The sequence below is a fragment of the Meles meles genome, chromosome 17 (assembly GCF_922984935.1).
Source record: "Meles meles chromosome 17, mMelMel3.1 paternal haplotype, whole genome shotgun sequence".
Taxonomy (NCBI): domain Eukaryota; kingdom Metazoa; phylum Chordata; class Mammalia; order Carnivora; family Mustelidae; genus Meles; species Meles meles.
The window spans coordinates 54,842,501-54,855,337 of record NC_060082.1 but is presented as its reverse complement, the minus strand read 5'-3'; the positions used below and the strand labels follow the sequence as shown (position 1 = coordinate 54,855,337).

The window sequence follows — 12,837 nt, the reverse complement described above, 5'->3', positions numbered from 1 at the left end:
CCACGGTGCTGCCAGTCCCCTGGAATCTGTGGGAGAACGGGGCTAACGAGGGAGGTTGTGTACAAGGACTACATACATGCACACTTGACTCTTGCCCTGAGCAGCCGATCACAATTCTAGATCGCACTCGCTATGTCATGTCGATCCAGGACCAGGTCTGCCTAGTACTGGCTCAGGAACCAGCCGGACAGCGAAAAGAAAGCAGGTAAACCACCTTAAGACCTACAGCAAGGCATAACTGGGAAAGTGGAGGCACCAACAAATGTTCAAGAGAGATAAGACACATCTATTCCGTCATCTGCATGAAGAGATAGGAGGATGCTGGTTGACATCCATCCCTCTCCAGGTGTTTTAAGTACACTCCCACGATCCACCTGTGAGGGACTACCTGTTTTTTTATATTTGTGTAGTCTCTGCTTAAAACAAAATCCCTTGAGCAAACCCAGAATAATAAATAGAATCCATTGCACTATTCCTTCCTGACTGTCTGCTCCAACCATAGGAAACAGACCCCAACGGCAAAAGTGATTGACTACCAGACACTACCAGGACCAAGATGGTTCTCTGACCAGAACACTCCAGGCCGCTGACTCACCTGGTGAAACAGTAACGGCCAGAGAAATACAACTTTGAAAATCTAGGAATTCTGAGATTCAGAAGAGCAATTAAGCAAAAAAGCAGAACTAAAGGCCCTACGTTCAGCCCCCAAAACTAAAATGATCAGGTAAGGGAACAAGAGGGTTGGTAAAGGAGAAATACTCAGAAGAGGATTCCGGGTAGGTTCTGTGATGGTGAGGAACAAACTCACCCACACATACCAGGACAAAGATGATGCTCGAACCCTGCCTTTTCTTTTCTTTTGGTTTTCCTCCTCCAATTTGGACCTCAGGAACATGCTGCCTTTATACCTGTAAATGTAGACATTTTAATCAGAAGGATACCAACACCAGTGAATTTTCATCAAGAAGCTATTTCCTAGAGCAGACTCCATTGTTTCTGCCTATCTCTGCTTTTACCAGCTTCACCCTGGCGTCTCCAAAGGGCGGGGGCTTTTCTGTTTATCCTGCTTGGAGTTTGCCAACCCTCTTGAATCTAGAGGTTTATGTGTTTCATCAATTTTTGGAAAATACTTGGCAATTATCTCTTCAAATATTTCTCCTTCCTCATTGCCTCTCTCTTATCCTCCCGGGACTCCAATTTATAAATGTGCTAAAACATTTCACTATGTCCCATTTATCTCTTCTGCTCAGTATTTTTTTCCCCCTCTGTGATTCAGTTTGGCTATTTTCTTTGGGTCCGACTCTGAGTCCACTAATTCTGTCTTCTGCTGCACCTGGTGAGCTGCTAGACTTAGCCAGGGAAGTCTTTAATATCAGACATAATATTTTTAGGTTTCAGAACATCTGATTGATACCTTTATATAGACTCAAACTCTCAGTTGGTTCTCTCCCATCTTTTCTCCTCTTTTGTACGTCTTTTCTTCCATTTTCTTTAGCATATTTATACAAGCTCTTTGAAAGCCTTTGAACGAATTCCAATATCTGGACCATCTATGGGTTTACTTCTATTCCTTGCTTTTCTCTTAATTGTTAGTCTTGTTTTTCTGTTCATCACCTGCCTCATAATATTTTACTGTATAGGCAACACCGTGTGTAAGGAGTCTGAGAGACAGGTCTTTGTTATTTCCCCCCAGAGGGTCTGTACATTCCTCTGGAAGGCAGATGGGGAAAGGAATTGATCACCTCAGTCCAGCGTGGAACTGGGCTGACTTGGAGCCAGATTGAAATGTCCATTAGAAAAAGTCCACCCCTGTTTTCAAACATCTCAAGGACAACTGTGTATTCGCTGTAGGTCCTTCCATCATCGGGATGGTTGTCAGAGCACCTGACAGCAGAAAGACACTTTCCTCTGTTTTCCTAGCCCAGCCTCCCAGACTCTTGGGCCACCCCAGTACTCGGCACATGTCCCCTAAGAAAACTGGCTAAGACATCTAGAGCCCTTCTAGATCCCAGCTTGCCAGCTTCCTCAGCAAGTTTGTCTTTCCCCTGCAGAGTCCCTCTGTCTAGGCCACGCCTGACCGACCCTCAGCCTGTGACCATACGTAGAGTTGTCCCCAGGAAACAAAACAGCCGGTAACCTCAGCTAACCCAGGAAGCAAACTTCCCTCTGGAATTTTAATGTATCTAGTACTTTTTGTTTCTTAGTTCTCGAATGTCTTTAAAAATACAGTTTTTCAATATATTCCTTTTTTTTTTTTTTGAGTTATTAGAGCCGGAGCCAAGAGCCTGCCATGACGTACTATTGAAGAAGTTCCCATTAGCCCAAATTAATTCCACAAATAATTCCTATATAGAATAGGCAAGCTTTACCAGTATTTTCTACTTCATTCTTATTTACTGACATGTCTAGCTCAATTTTTTTCTACATTAATTTACAACCGAGATTTGATTTCATCATCCGTGTTTTTTACCATATAAAATGACATTACTCATAGCTTCGGTTGAATTTCCACTGCAAACATAGCTTCTACTGTGTGATTTTACTGATTTGAGATTTAGAGACCTAAACTTAGTCAAGAACATTCCATTTTTTTCAGGCAAGCTGTAGACTCTAACATATTTTACCAAGTACAGGTATAGATACTATAATTTTTACTCTGTGTTGATTGTTTTTACCAGCAATATCCATCAAAAACTCAATAAAAAAAACCAATGATCTGACTTAAGTCCTATTTAATCTCTGAGAAAACCCCTGTGCAGTTCTCCTTAGATAGTCCAGAATTTTTTCAGCATCCTGAATTGTTTGTGGCATTCCTAACAAATGTCCCCTACAAGTCTCTAATCTATTTAGTCCTAGTGCCTCGTGTTGGCAACTCAGAGAACAAAATGATGAAACTGAAGTGGTAGGCTTGTCATGGCAAGATCAACATCATGATGGGAACACTAAGACCCTGGGAACTGAAACAGCGCCAAAGGCTGGGAGTCAACTCTGTCTCAACTTTTGTCCTTACATGTCTCTCTGCCTTTGCTCTTACCTCCTCTCTACAGAAAGCTCCCTGTGGGGGTACTGGGCTGGCTCAGTCTGCAGAGGGTATGACTTTTGATCTCGTGGTCATGAGTTCAAACCCCATGACGGACATGGAGTTTTGAATAACAGTTGGTTAAGCATCTGCCTTTGACTTAAGTCATGATCTCAGGATCCTGGGGTTGAGCCCCATGGTGGGTGCCCAGCTCAGGAGGGAGCCTGCTTCTCCCTCTGCTCCTCCCTCCTTGTTCTCTCTCTAATACATTAAAAAAAAATCTAAAACAACAACTTCCTGTGGATACATCATGATTTTCCACTCCCTCCTAAGCTCAGATCTCCCAGAATCCCTCCCTTACAGCCATCCTGGCCTCTCTCTCTATATCATCCCCTTTCAGCTTTAATCCCTTCACTTTTTCCGATGTGATGTCTGGGTTCAAAATCTTGAGGAAAGGAAGGTGACTAGCCTAACATAGTCATGAGGACTCCAGTTCATAGAATCTTTCTCAGGAATAGCTCTAACTCAGAACTTTTCAGTGTGATCTGCAGATCACCTTCTGGTCCAACAATCACCACCCCGCATTCCATGGCCCTATGTCTTTCCCCTGAGTTACAGATCCCTCGGCCATAAGGGAACCCAGGCAAGAGGCTGCAGCTAATTAAGCATCCTGGTAGCAAAAAACTGCACGTCAGATTAGTCTGGGTTCGAATCCCAATTTCATTGCCTATAAACTGATCCCAAGTGAGTTCTCCAATCCTGAGTTGTACTTTTCTTATCGGTAAAAGGACAGAGTTATATCGGCTTTACAGAAGGAAATGAAAGGATACATCTAAAGAGCCATAGAAAAAGTACTCACAAATATTAGTTCCTTTCTGAGGACAGGTACTATGGGGCCACCTTCATCCCAGAGAGGATAGCATCATTATAGTGTCTGGCCAGAACCAAGCAAAACACAAGAGACAAACCCAAGAAATAAATGAATGGATTTGCCAGCAAGAGACAATGTTATTTTTTTTCCCTTTGCCAAGCCTGAATTTCCCAGAGATACTGCATTTCTTTGGAAAACTCAGCAAGCACGCAGTCCAGATATAGTCTCTCAAGCAGGCAGCATGTTTACAGTCAAAAAGCTCACTTCCACTTCAAGTTTCCAATCCCCTGCTGCTACTTTCTGCAAACTTAATTAATTAGTTGCCGCTAACATTTGTTCAACCTCATGCAGCAATGGGAGACTGAAGGAAACGGGCTCTCGTAAATTAAAAACATTTCAAAATATTGTCTTCTCCCAAGAAAACAGTTTTTTTAAATTAACACTCCATTTGGATAACTTTAAGGTTTCAAAAGAAAACAAACAAGGGCGTTCCAATTCAGATCAATTGCTTTTAACTGTTTCCCTACCATCGATTTCCACTCCTACTCTCACTATCCTAAGCATCGTCGTCCCTGTAACAGATCCACGAGGGCTCCTATACCTATCTCCTTTGTAATGCTCAGGTAATTATATCACATATGGTCCTGGTGTGAAAACGCCTGCCACACACTCCATCAGTCAGCAGATTAAGAGATGCCTAAACCCTAAGTGATAATGTTGTCTTAGAAAATTAAAATCTCAAGTGCCATATTGAAGGCAATGATGTGGAACAAGAAGGTACAGAAAATTTTTATTTTTCTTATTGATTTGGTTGTTTCACCACCAAGATATAATTACACTGGATAAGATTAAATAATAGGGAAAGTGGCTAGCAAACATCCAATGAATCCAAGGGATTCAGAGTGGGGCATTCTGATCTGTTAATCTGGTTAACAGTTATCAGTTGAGTATTTGCAATCAGGGAGGGAAAGCTCCTCCAATGACCAGTGAGTCTGAGATAGCATCCCAATTACTGGTCATCTACTACCTGTCCTGATTTTCGTACAGTGCATCGTTACGTAATAAAGATCAATGATATTCGCTCTGTCTACTGTGCATGATCAGTGAGACACTCTATAGTTCCACAAAAACGTCAGTTGTTGTTGTCTTACTGCTGTTATGAATAATGTAGTAGAAAGAGCTTTGAACTTGGAATTATGACCCGAGTCTTAATCAGAGCTCTGCTCATAAAAATTACCAAGTCGCTGTCAGTGTAGTGAACAGTGACATGGGATGAGCAGTGACAACTGGTAGACACACTATTTGGGGATGCTTCCATAGGTTCTGTGACACGGTCAGAATGCCACAACTGTGTGAAATTATCACCCATGCCTTCCTGGTTCATTTTGATGTAATCTTCATTCTTTTCCTATGTGCTGATGATACTTATAAGGCTCAAAAATATGTCACACAGTTTGAAAATTACTGGTTCAACCATAGAAGTGGAGAGGAACAAAAGGGGAAAATTAAGAATGCAGAAACTAAAGCCTGGATCACTAAATCAGTACATTTATCTTCAAAGAAATGGGAGGCTGTAATTGTTGAGACATTCCCATCAACAGTGATGTTGACTCCAGACACCAGAAAACAAATCAAAGCTGCCACACGATAGAAAAAAAATTTGATTTAATTCCGGACAAATAACACCAGTAGTTATGTAGGTAAAAGATATCCCCACTTGAACTACAACTACATGGTAATTGTAGTAACAGGCATGGTAATTAGCATCATATTTAACATATCAGATTATTTTTCTTTAAATATTTATTTATTTATTTATTATTTATTTGACAGAAATCACAACTAGGCAGAGAGGCAGGCAGAGAGAGAGGAGGAAGCAGGCTCCCTGTGGAGCAGAGAGCCCGATGCGGGGCTTGATCCCAGGACCCTGGGATCATGACCCAAGCCGAAGGCAGAGGCTTTAACCCACTGAGCCACCCAGGTGCCCCTCAGATTATTTTTATTGTTACTTTTATTCGATTTTGCTCAGGTTTGACAACACGTATGTATGAGTGTTCAAATAGAGATAGATACAGCAAGTCTCTCTCTCTCTCTCTCTCTCTCTAGAGATATACCTCAGAGATACTGCTCATTCGGCTCCAGACCACTGCAATAAAGCAAATATCACAATAAGGCACGTCAAATTTTTTTGTTGTTGTTGCCCCAGTGCATATAAAAGTTAGGTTTGCACTACATTCTAGTCTATTCAGTGTGTAATAGTGTTCCGTGTTAAAACAAAACAAAACAAAACAATACCTTTAAAAATACTTTATTGCTAAACAATATGAACTGTTACCTGAACTTTGGCAGCTGTAAACTTGCTGTTGGCGGACGGTCGTGCCTCAGTGTGGATGGCTGCTGACTGACTGACGGCTGCTGCAGGTCAGGCTGGCTGTGGCAATTTCTTCTAACAAGACAACAGCGGAACTTGCTACACTGATCGGCCCTTCCCTTCATGAATGATCTCTCTGGTGCACGTGATGCAGCTTGAGAGCATTTTGAGGAGAACTTCTTCCAAAATAGGAGTCAGTCCTCTCCAACCCTGCTGCTTTATCACCTCAGTTGACGCACTCTTCTAAATCCTTGGTCGTCATTTCAACAGTCTTCACAGCATCTTCCCCAGGAGGAGATTCCATCAAGAAACCATTTTGTTTGCTCCCCCATGAAAAGCAACTCCTCATCCACTAAAGGTTGATCACGAGAGGGCAGCAATTCAGTCCTGTCTTCAGGCTCCATTTCTGATTCTAGTTCTCTGGCAATTTCCACCACATCTGCAGTTACTTCCTGCACTGAAGTCTTGAACCCCTCAACATCAACCATGAGGGCTGGAATCAACTTCTTCCAAACTCCTGTTCATGTTGGTATTTTCCCTCCTCCTCTGAATCACGAATGTCCTTAATGGCATCTAGAATGCAGAATCTTTCTGGAACATTTTCATCATATATATTTTTTTTCTGATATTTAATATTTTAAAAATTTTTTATCTGAGTATAATTGACATACAATGTTACATTGGTTTCAGATGTACAACATAATGATTCTACCTCTTTAGATGTTATGCTGTGCTCCCCACAAGTGTAGCTGCACTATTACACTATCATTGACTATACTATGCTTTTTGTTCCCATGACTTATTTATTCTACAACTGGAGGCCCATTTCTCCTACTCCCCTTCAGCCCCTACCTCCACCTGTCAGAATGGCTAAAATCGAAAAGACAAAAAGTAACAAGTGTTGGCAAGGATGTGGGGAAAAAAGGACCCTCATGCAATATTGGTGGGAATGTAATTTGGTGCAGCCACTGACTGTGGAAAACAGTATGGAAGATTCCTCAAAAATAGAAATACCATATGGTCCAATAATTACAGAAGGTTTTCAATTTATTTTGCCCAGATCCATCAGAGGAATCAATGTTTATGGAAGCTCAAACCTTACAAAATATTTTTCTTTAGTAATAACACCTGAAAGTCCAAATGATTCCTTAACCCATGGGCTGCAGCAGAGATGTTGTGTGAGCAGGCAGGAAAACAACCTTGATCTCATTGTCCATCTCCATCAGAGCGCTTGGGTGAGGAAGTACATTGCCAGTGGGCAGTAACATTTTAAAAGGAATCTTTTTTTTTTTTTCCTGAGCCATGGGTCTCAACAATGGGCTTAAATATTCAGTAGAACATGTTGTAAACAGATACGCTGTGGTCCAGAAGTTGTTGTTTTATTTCCAGAACTTGGGCAGAGTTGGTTTAGCATCATTCTATAAGGGCCGCAGGATTTTTTTTTTTAAGATTTTTTTTTTTTTTTTTTTTTTTGACAGAGAGAAATCACTACTAGCCAGAGAGGCAGGTAGAGAGAGAGAGAGAGAGAGGGAAGCAGGCTCCCCGCCGAGCAGAGAGCCTAATGTGGGACTCGATCCCAGAACCCTGAGATCATGACCTGAGCCGAAGGCAGCAGCTTAACCCACTGAGCCACCCAGGTGCCCCAGGGCCCCAGGATTTTTAAAATGGTAAATAAGCATTGGCTTTAAGAGAAAGCACCAGCTTCTTTAGCTCCTAATAAGAGGGTCAGCCTGTCCTTTGAAGCTTTGAAGCCTGGCACTGACTTTTCCTCTTTAGCTATGAAAGCCCTAGATGGCATCTTCTTCCAAGAGAAGGCTGTTCTGTCTACCTTGGAAATCTGTTGTTTAGCGTAGCCCCCATCAGGAATCCTCTGAGCTCGGCCTTCTGGATGACTTGCTGCATCTTCTCCCTCAGCACCTACTGCCTCACCTGCCACTTGTATGCTCTGGAGATGGCTTCTCGCCTTCAACCTCATGAACCAATCTCTGCTAGCTTCAGACTTTTCTCCTGCAGCTTCCACCCCTCTCTCAGCCTGCATTAAACTGAAGAGAGCTGAGGCCTGGATGGGGCTTTGGCTTAAGGGAATGTTGTGGCTGCTCTGATCTTTATTTCAGACCACTAGAATTTTCTCCATATCAGCAATAAGGGTATTCTCCTTTCTTCTCATTCAGATGTTCACTGGTGCAGCACTTTTCATTTCCTTCAAGAACTTCTCCTTCACATTCACAACTGGGCTAACTGGCACAAGAGGCCTAGCTTTCAGTCTGTCTTAGCTTTGGACATGTCTGCCTCTGAGCTTAAGCATTTCTAGCTTTTGATTTTAGGTGAGCGACATGGGAATCTTCCTTTCACGTAAACACTTAGAGGCCATTGTAGGGTTATTAGTTGGCCTAAGTTCAACACTGTTGTTTCCCAGGGGATAGGGAGGCCTGAGGGGAGAGAGAGATGAGGAACAGCCAGTTGTTGGAGCAGTCAGAAGACGCACACATTAATCGATGAAGTTCACTCTCTTACATGGACGTGTTTCCAGGTGTCCCAAAACACAACAGAAACATCAAAGATCGTTGATCACAAATCACCATATCAAATATAATAATGATGAACAATTTTGAGATACTGCAGGAATTGCCTGAATGTGACACGGAGACAGGAAGTGAACAAGTGTTGTTGGGAAAATGAGGCCGATAGACCTGCTTGGTCACTACAAACCTTCAATTGGTAAAAAATGCAGTATTGGGGCAGCAAAATGAAAAACAAAATGAAATATGCCTCTGTGTGTGTATACACATATACATATGCACATATGTAATATATATGGACATATTTATTTGTATTATTCAAACACAGAGAAAGATATAGACATACAGCATAAGCTCGCTGTCTCTCTCCATTTATCTGCGTGTATGTGTGCATCCAAACAAGAATTTATACAAAGGGATAGAGACAGAATGAAAGAGACCGACAAAGACAGAGCACAGAATATTAGTTGCCTGCAAGTTGTCAATCGCCCTTCTGTCCATTAAAATAACTCAGATTTTGTTGGAGAAAGCAGCATGTCCAGCTAAAAAACAACAGCAACACGATATTTTCAGCATTCCTTGCAAACCGAATGGCTACATATTTAACTGCTGACCAGCAAAAGGTGGGCAGTACTGTGGCATGGAGGCTGCAGGGAAGCCCATTAAAACTAGGGCTGATCAGGTTGGAAAGCCCGTTTGCTCCTTGCCTCTCCCCTTCTGCTTGTCTGCAGCACTGATGCTTTACTTGAAAAGGATCAGCCAGCTTGTGATTCTGAAGAGACAAATCCATGCTAAGGATGGCTAAGTGGGAAGATAGGAGGAGGCTGGGTCTCTGCTCTCATCGAGATTTGCCAAATCAGCTTAGGATTACCTGCCTTCACACTTCTCATCTAGGAGCAAAATCAAACACCTAATTTTTTTTAAAAGCCACTGCTTGGGAGCTTCTGTTCTCAGCAGTACAATAAAATTCCTAACTGATGCAAGAGGAACATCGATCCTTACCCTCCAGGCATTTATAGCTTTACTGACAAAACAAGATAGGTATTCAGGTTTGACCCGATTAAACAAGGACATAGACATGTGTATGATCACGTGCTTTACAAAGAGTGTGTGCTGTAAATGCTACAGGGGGGGTGACAAAGAGAAAGAGGGTGTGCATTGGAGTTCTTGAAAAACATCTTCACATGGAAAGGACCTGAACCAGCCCTGACTTATGGAGAGATGTTGACAATTAGACATTTGGGGAGTGGGGCCCAGGCACGAAGAATAGCAAGAACTGAAAGGCAAAGGCCAAAAAGCAAGTGTAGTTTGCTAACTAACTGGACCAGGCGGGGAGCTGCAGACTGTAGGGTAGTTGAAGATGAATTTGAGTAAGTGGGATGGGGCTATATGGCAGCAGCCTTGAAAATCAGGCTGTGGAATCAGGGCTCACAGCCAGCACGTAGCTCTTCATCATTAATTTTTCATGTCTTCTCCTGGGCCCTTGGCCACTTACGACTCCCACGTTTATGATGTCCTATAAGATGGTTCTACTGGACATCCCAAATGATCCCAGAGATAACCTGTCTAAAAATAGAAGTCACCATTCTCCTGCATCAAGAGATCAGTGGTGTTATCAATTATCCAGCCTCCTAAGGGTAGAAAACGCCGGGTTATCTTTAATTATACTGATAGTCAATATCTAGGGCCGCCTTGTCCCATCCTTCCCTTCTTCAAAATGCCTCTTGAGTTGATTTCTCTCTATCCATTTCCACCATCACCATCAGGAGTTGTCTTATAACCCTCTCTTGCAAGAGTCCCCTAACAAATGTCCCTCCTGACAGCCTGTCCCCTGCTATAGTGATCCTATAAATAACTGCCAGAAAAATCTTCCCAAGTTACTATTCAAATCACACTACCCCACCCCCATCTCATACTTCCAAACCTAAATTCCTCTGCTGAGCTTCCAAAAACTCTCATTGTATTGCTACCAAGTCGATCTACCTTATTTCTCACCACACAGGAAACAAGACGCAGTGCTAGAGTCTTCTGTACCCGCTCAGAGGACCTACCCATTCATTTCTGGCTCCCACTCACTCAAAACGTCCAGTTTTCCTCTTTGGTTATCTAAACACTATCCATCCTTAAGATTCAGCAAGCTAACCTCCTCCTCAAAGGTTTTTCAACCAACATGGATCTCTTTTCTGGATTCCCACCCACTTTACATTTTATGTCACAAAACGTATTATTTCTAATTGTTCATATATTTCAGTTTTGCCAGCCAGGTAGACTGTAAAGAGGGCAAGATCTGTGGAAAGTTGATGTCAATTCTTAGGGTTGAGGGACCTCTGTAATGTATCCTTAGTGTTCCCCCTGTAGAAGTCTTCAATCTCTGTCAGAGCAAATTCAATTCTACGCTCTTCAAAAGAATAGACCTTCAATAAATATCTCTTCAATTAATGATTTATAAAACTTTTTTGATACTGTGTTAGGCCAATAAACACTTGTTTATCATTTGATGACAAGTACTGACCAAGGTTTGCAATGATAACACCATGAACGTATGCTTTACGGAGGTTAATCATTCTTGTTGTCCATAGCTATGAGTGTTGACTCTGCCAGGAGAGTTTTAGATCTACTAAGCCAATATAGTTTACATTAATCAGAAAAAAAAACTAAAGTAAGTTCCATTGTTATGTAGAATTTATTCTGGTTTAATGACCACTGATTATAGTTTGGTTAATCCCCATTCATAGACAAATTTACCTTGAATTGCTGGACAATTAAATATACCATTGTTCAAAAGGCAGTAATTATTTCTAGCTGAAAACTGAAAGGTATGGAACTGAACTAGCTGTACCCATCCAAAATTCGTGATGAATTCTGAAAACCCATATCATCCTTTTTCATTTACTAGATCCCCTTGATAGTATTAGAGTTTTCCCTTTTGATTCAAAGGAAACAATTCCATCAGTAGACACAAAGAGAGTACCTATTTCGAGATGAATTTGAGCAAAGAGAATTATACCCTTAAAGAAGCAATTCATTATCTTCTTATAAATAATGGACACCTTTGCTAATTTCTCAAAAACAGGAAAACTGAACACTCAATCAATAAATATATATCCTTAAAAATATTACTAAATCAACTCCATTACTTTGTTTTAACAGGTCATATGATACATCAGAAAAAAATTCTAGATAATGTGTTTTTAAAATTTTCCTTTTATCTTGACATCACTAAATGGGAGTATTCACCATTAAGTTCTTTAATGACAATATCCTTTCCCTTACAAACGGCTTTGAAGTCTTCTACCGCCTATCGCAAGTATGTGGATACTTCCCCAGCAAGGGTGGGCAGGAAGCCAATACAAGCCACCAGGTGCCAATATTACACCTGACAAATTAAGCCACACGACTGGAAAAGGGTGGGCCCATCCTCCTGCTGGAGGTTCATTTCCTCTCATTTTCCCATGAACAGGAAGTCATTGGAATGGGGAAAAAAGCTTTCCTTAAAGACCCAGATGGTCAAAGGTCTGAGCTTGTTAACTCCTTGCTAACAAACAACTTGGAAGCAAGTTCAAACTGGTCTTAAGACTTTATTTACACTGACTTGTTCAGCGCTGCCGAGGGCCTGGGTTCCAGGGTCCTGTGATTTGTTAACACTCTGGGTGTTCCTGGGGCAGATGGGGGGTCCTTGGATGTCATATAGAAAAATCACAGCTGGCGGAGGAAGACGTTCTACCTCCGCATTTGCACAAAACCCAAGAACCTGAAGATTGAAGGGGTCTTGACAAGATCCTTACCGCAGCCAGGATTAGGGCCAGAGCCCTCTCTCCATGGCCCAATTCAACAGGATTGATCTGAAGAGCCTAATCAGAGCTGACTGAAATTCCATAAAATACTGCACTATATTAATATAATACTCAATCCAATTACACCCCTGAACTAATGACTTGTAACTGTCTCCTAAAGATCACTTATTCAGCTTGATGAGTGTTAAATAAAGCATAATAAAAGGGACGTTTTCCAGCCGAAAAGTAACCCAAAGGCTACAGATGTATACTTAGACTCATTT

At 41.7% G+C, this 12,837-nt stretch overlaps 1 long non-coding RNA gene across 1 annotated transcript in view; it reads right to left on the bottom strand.

Moving 5' to 3' along the window:
- Window positions 1-826: 826 nt before the first annotated feature.
- Window positions 827-12,837, bottom strand: part of LOC123927730 — a 30,083-nt gene continuing 18,072 nt past the window's right edge. Inside the window, exon 3 of the long non-coding RNA XR_006815522.1 lies at window positions 827-908. This is a non-coding gene — a long non-coding RNA (uncharacterized LOC123927730). The remainder of the gene's footprint in view (window positions 909-12,837) is intronic.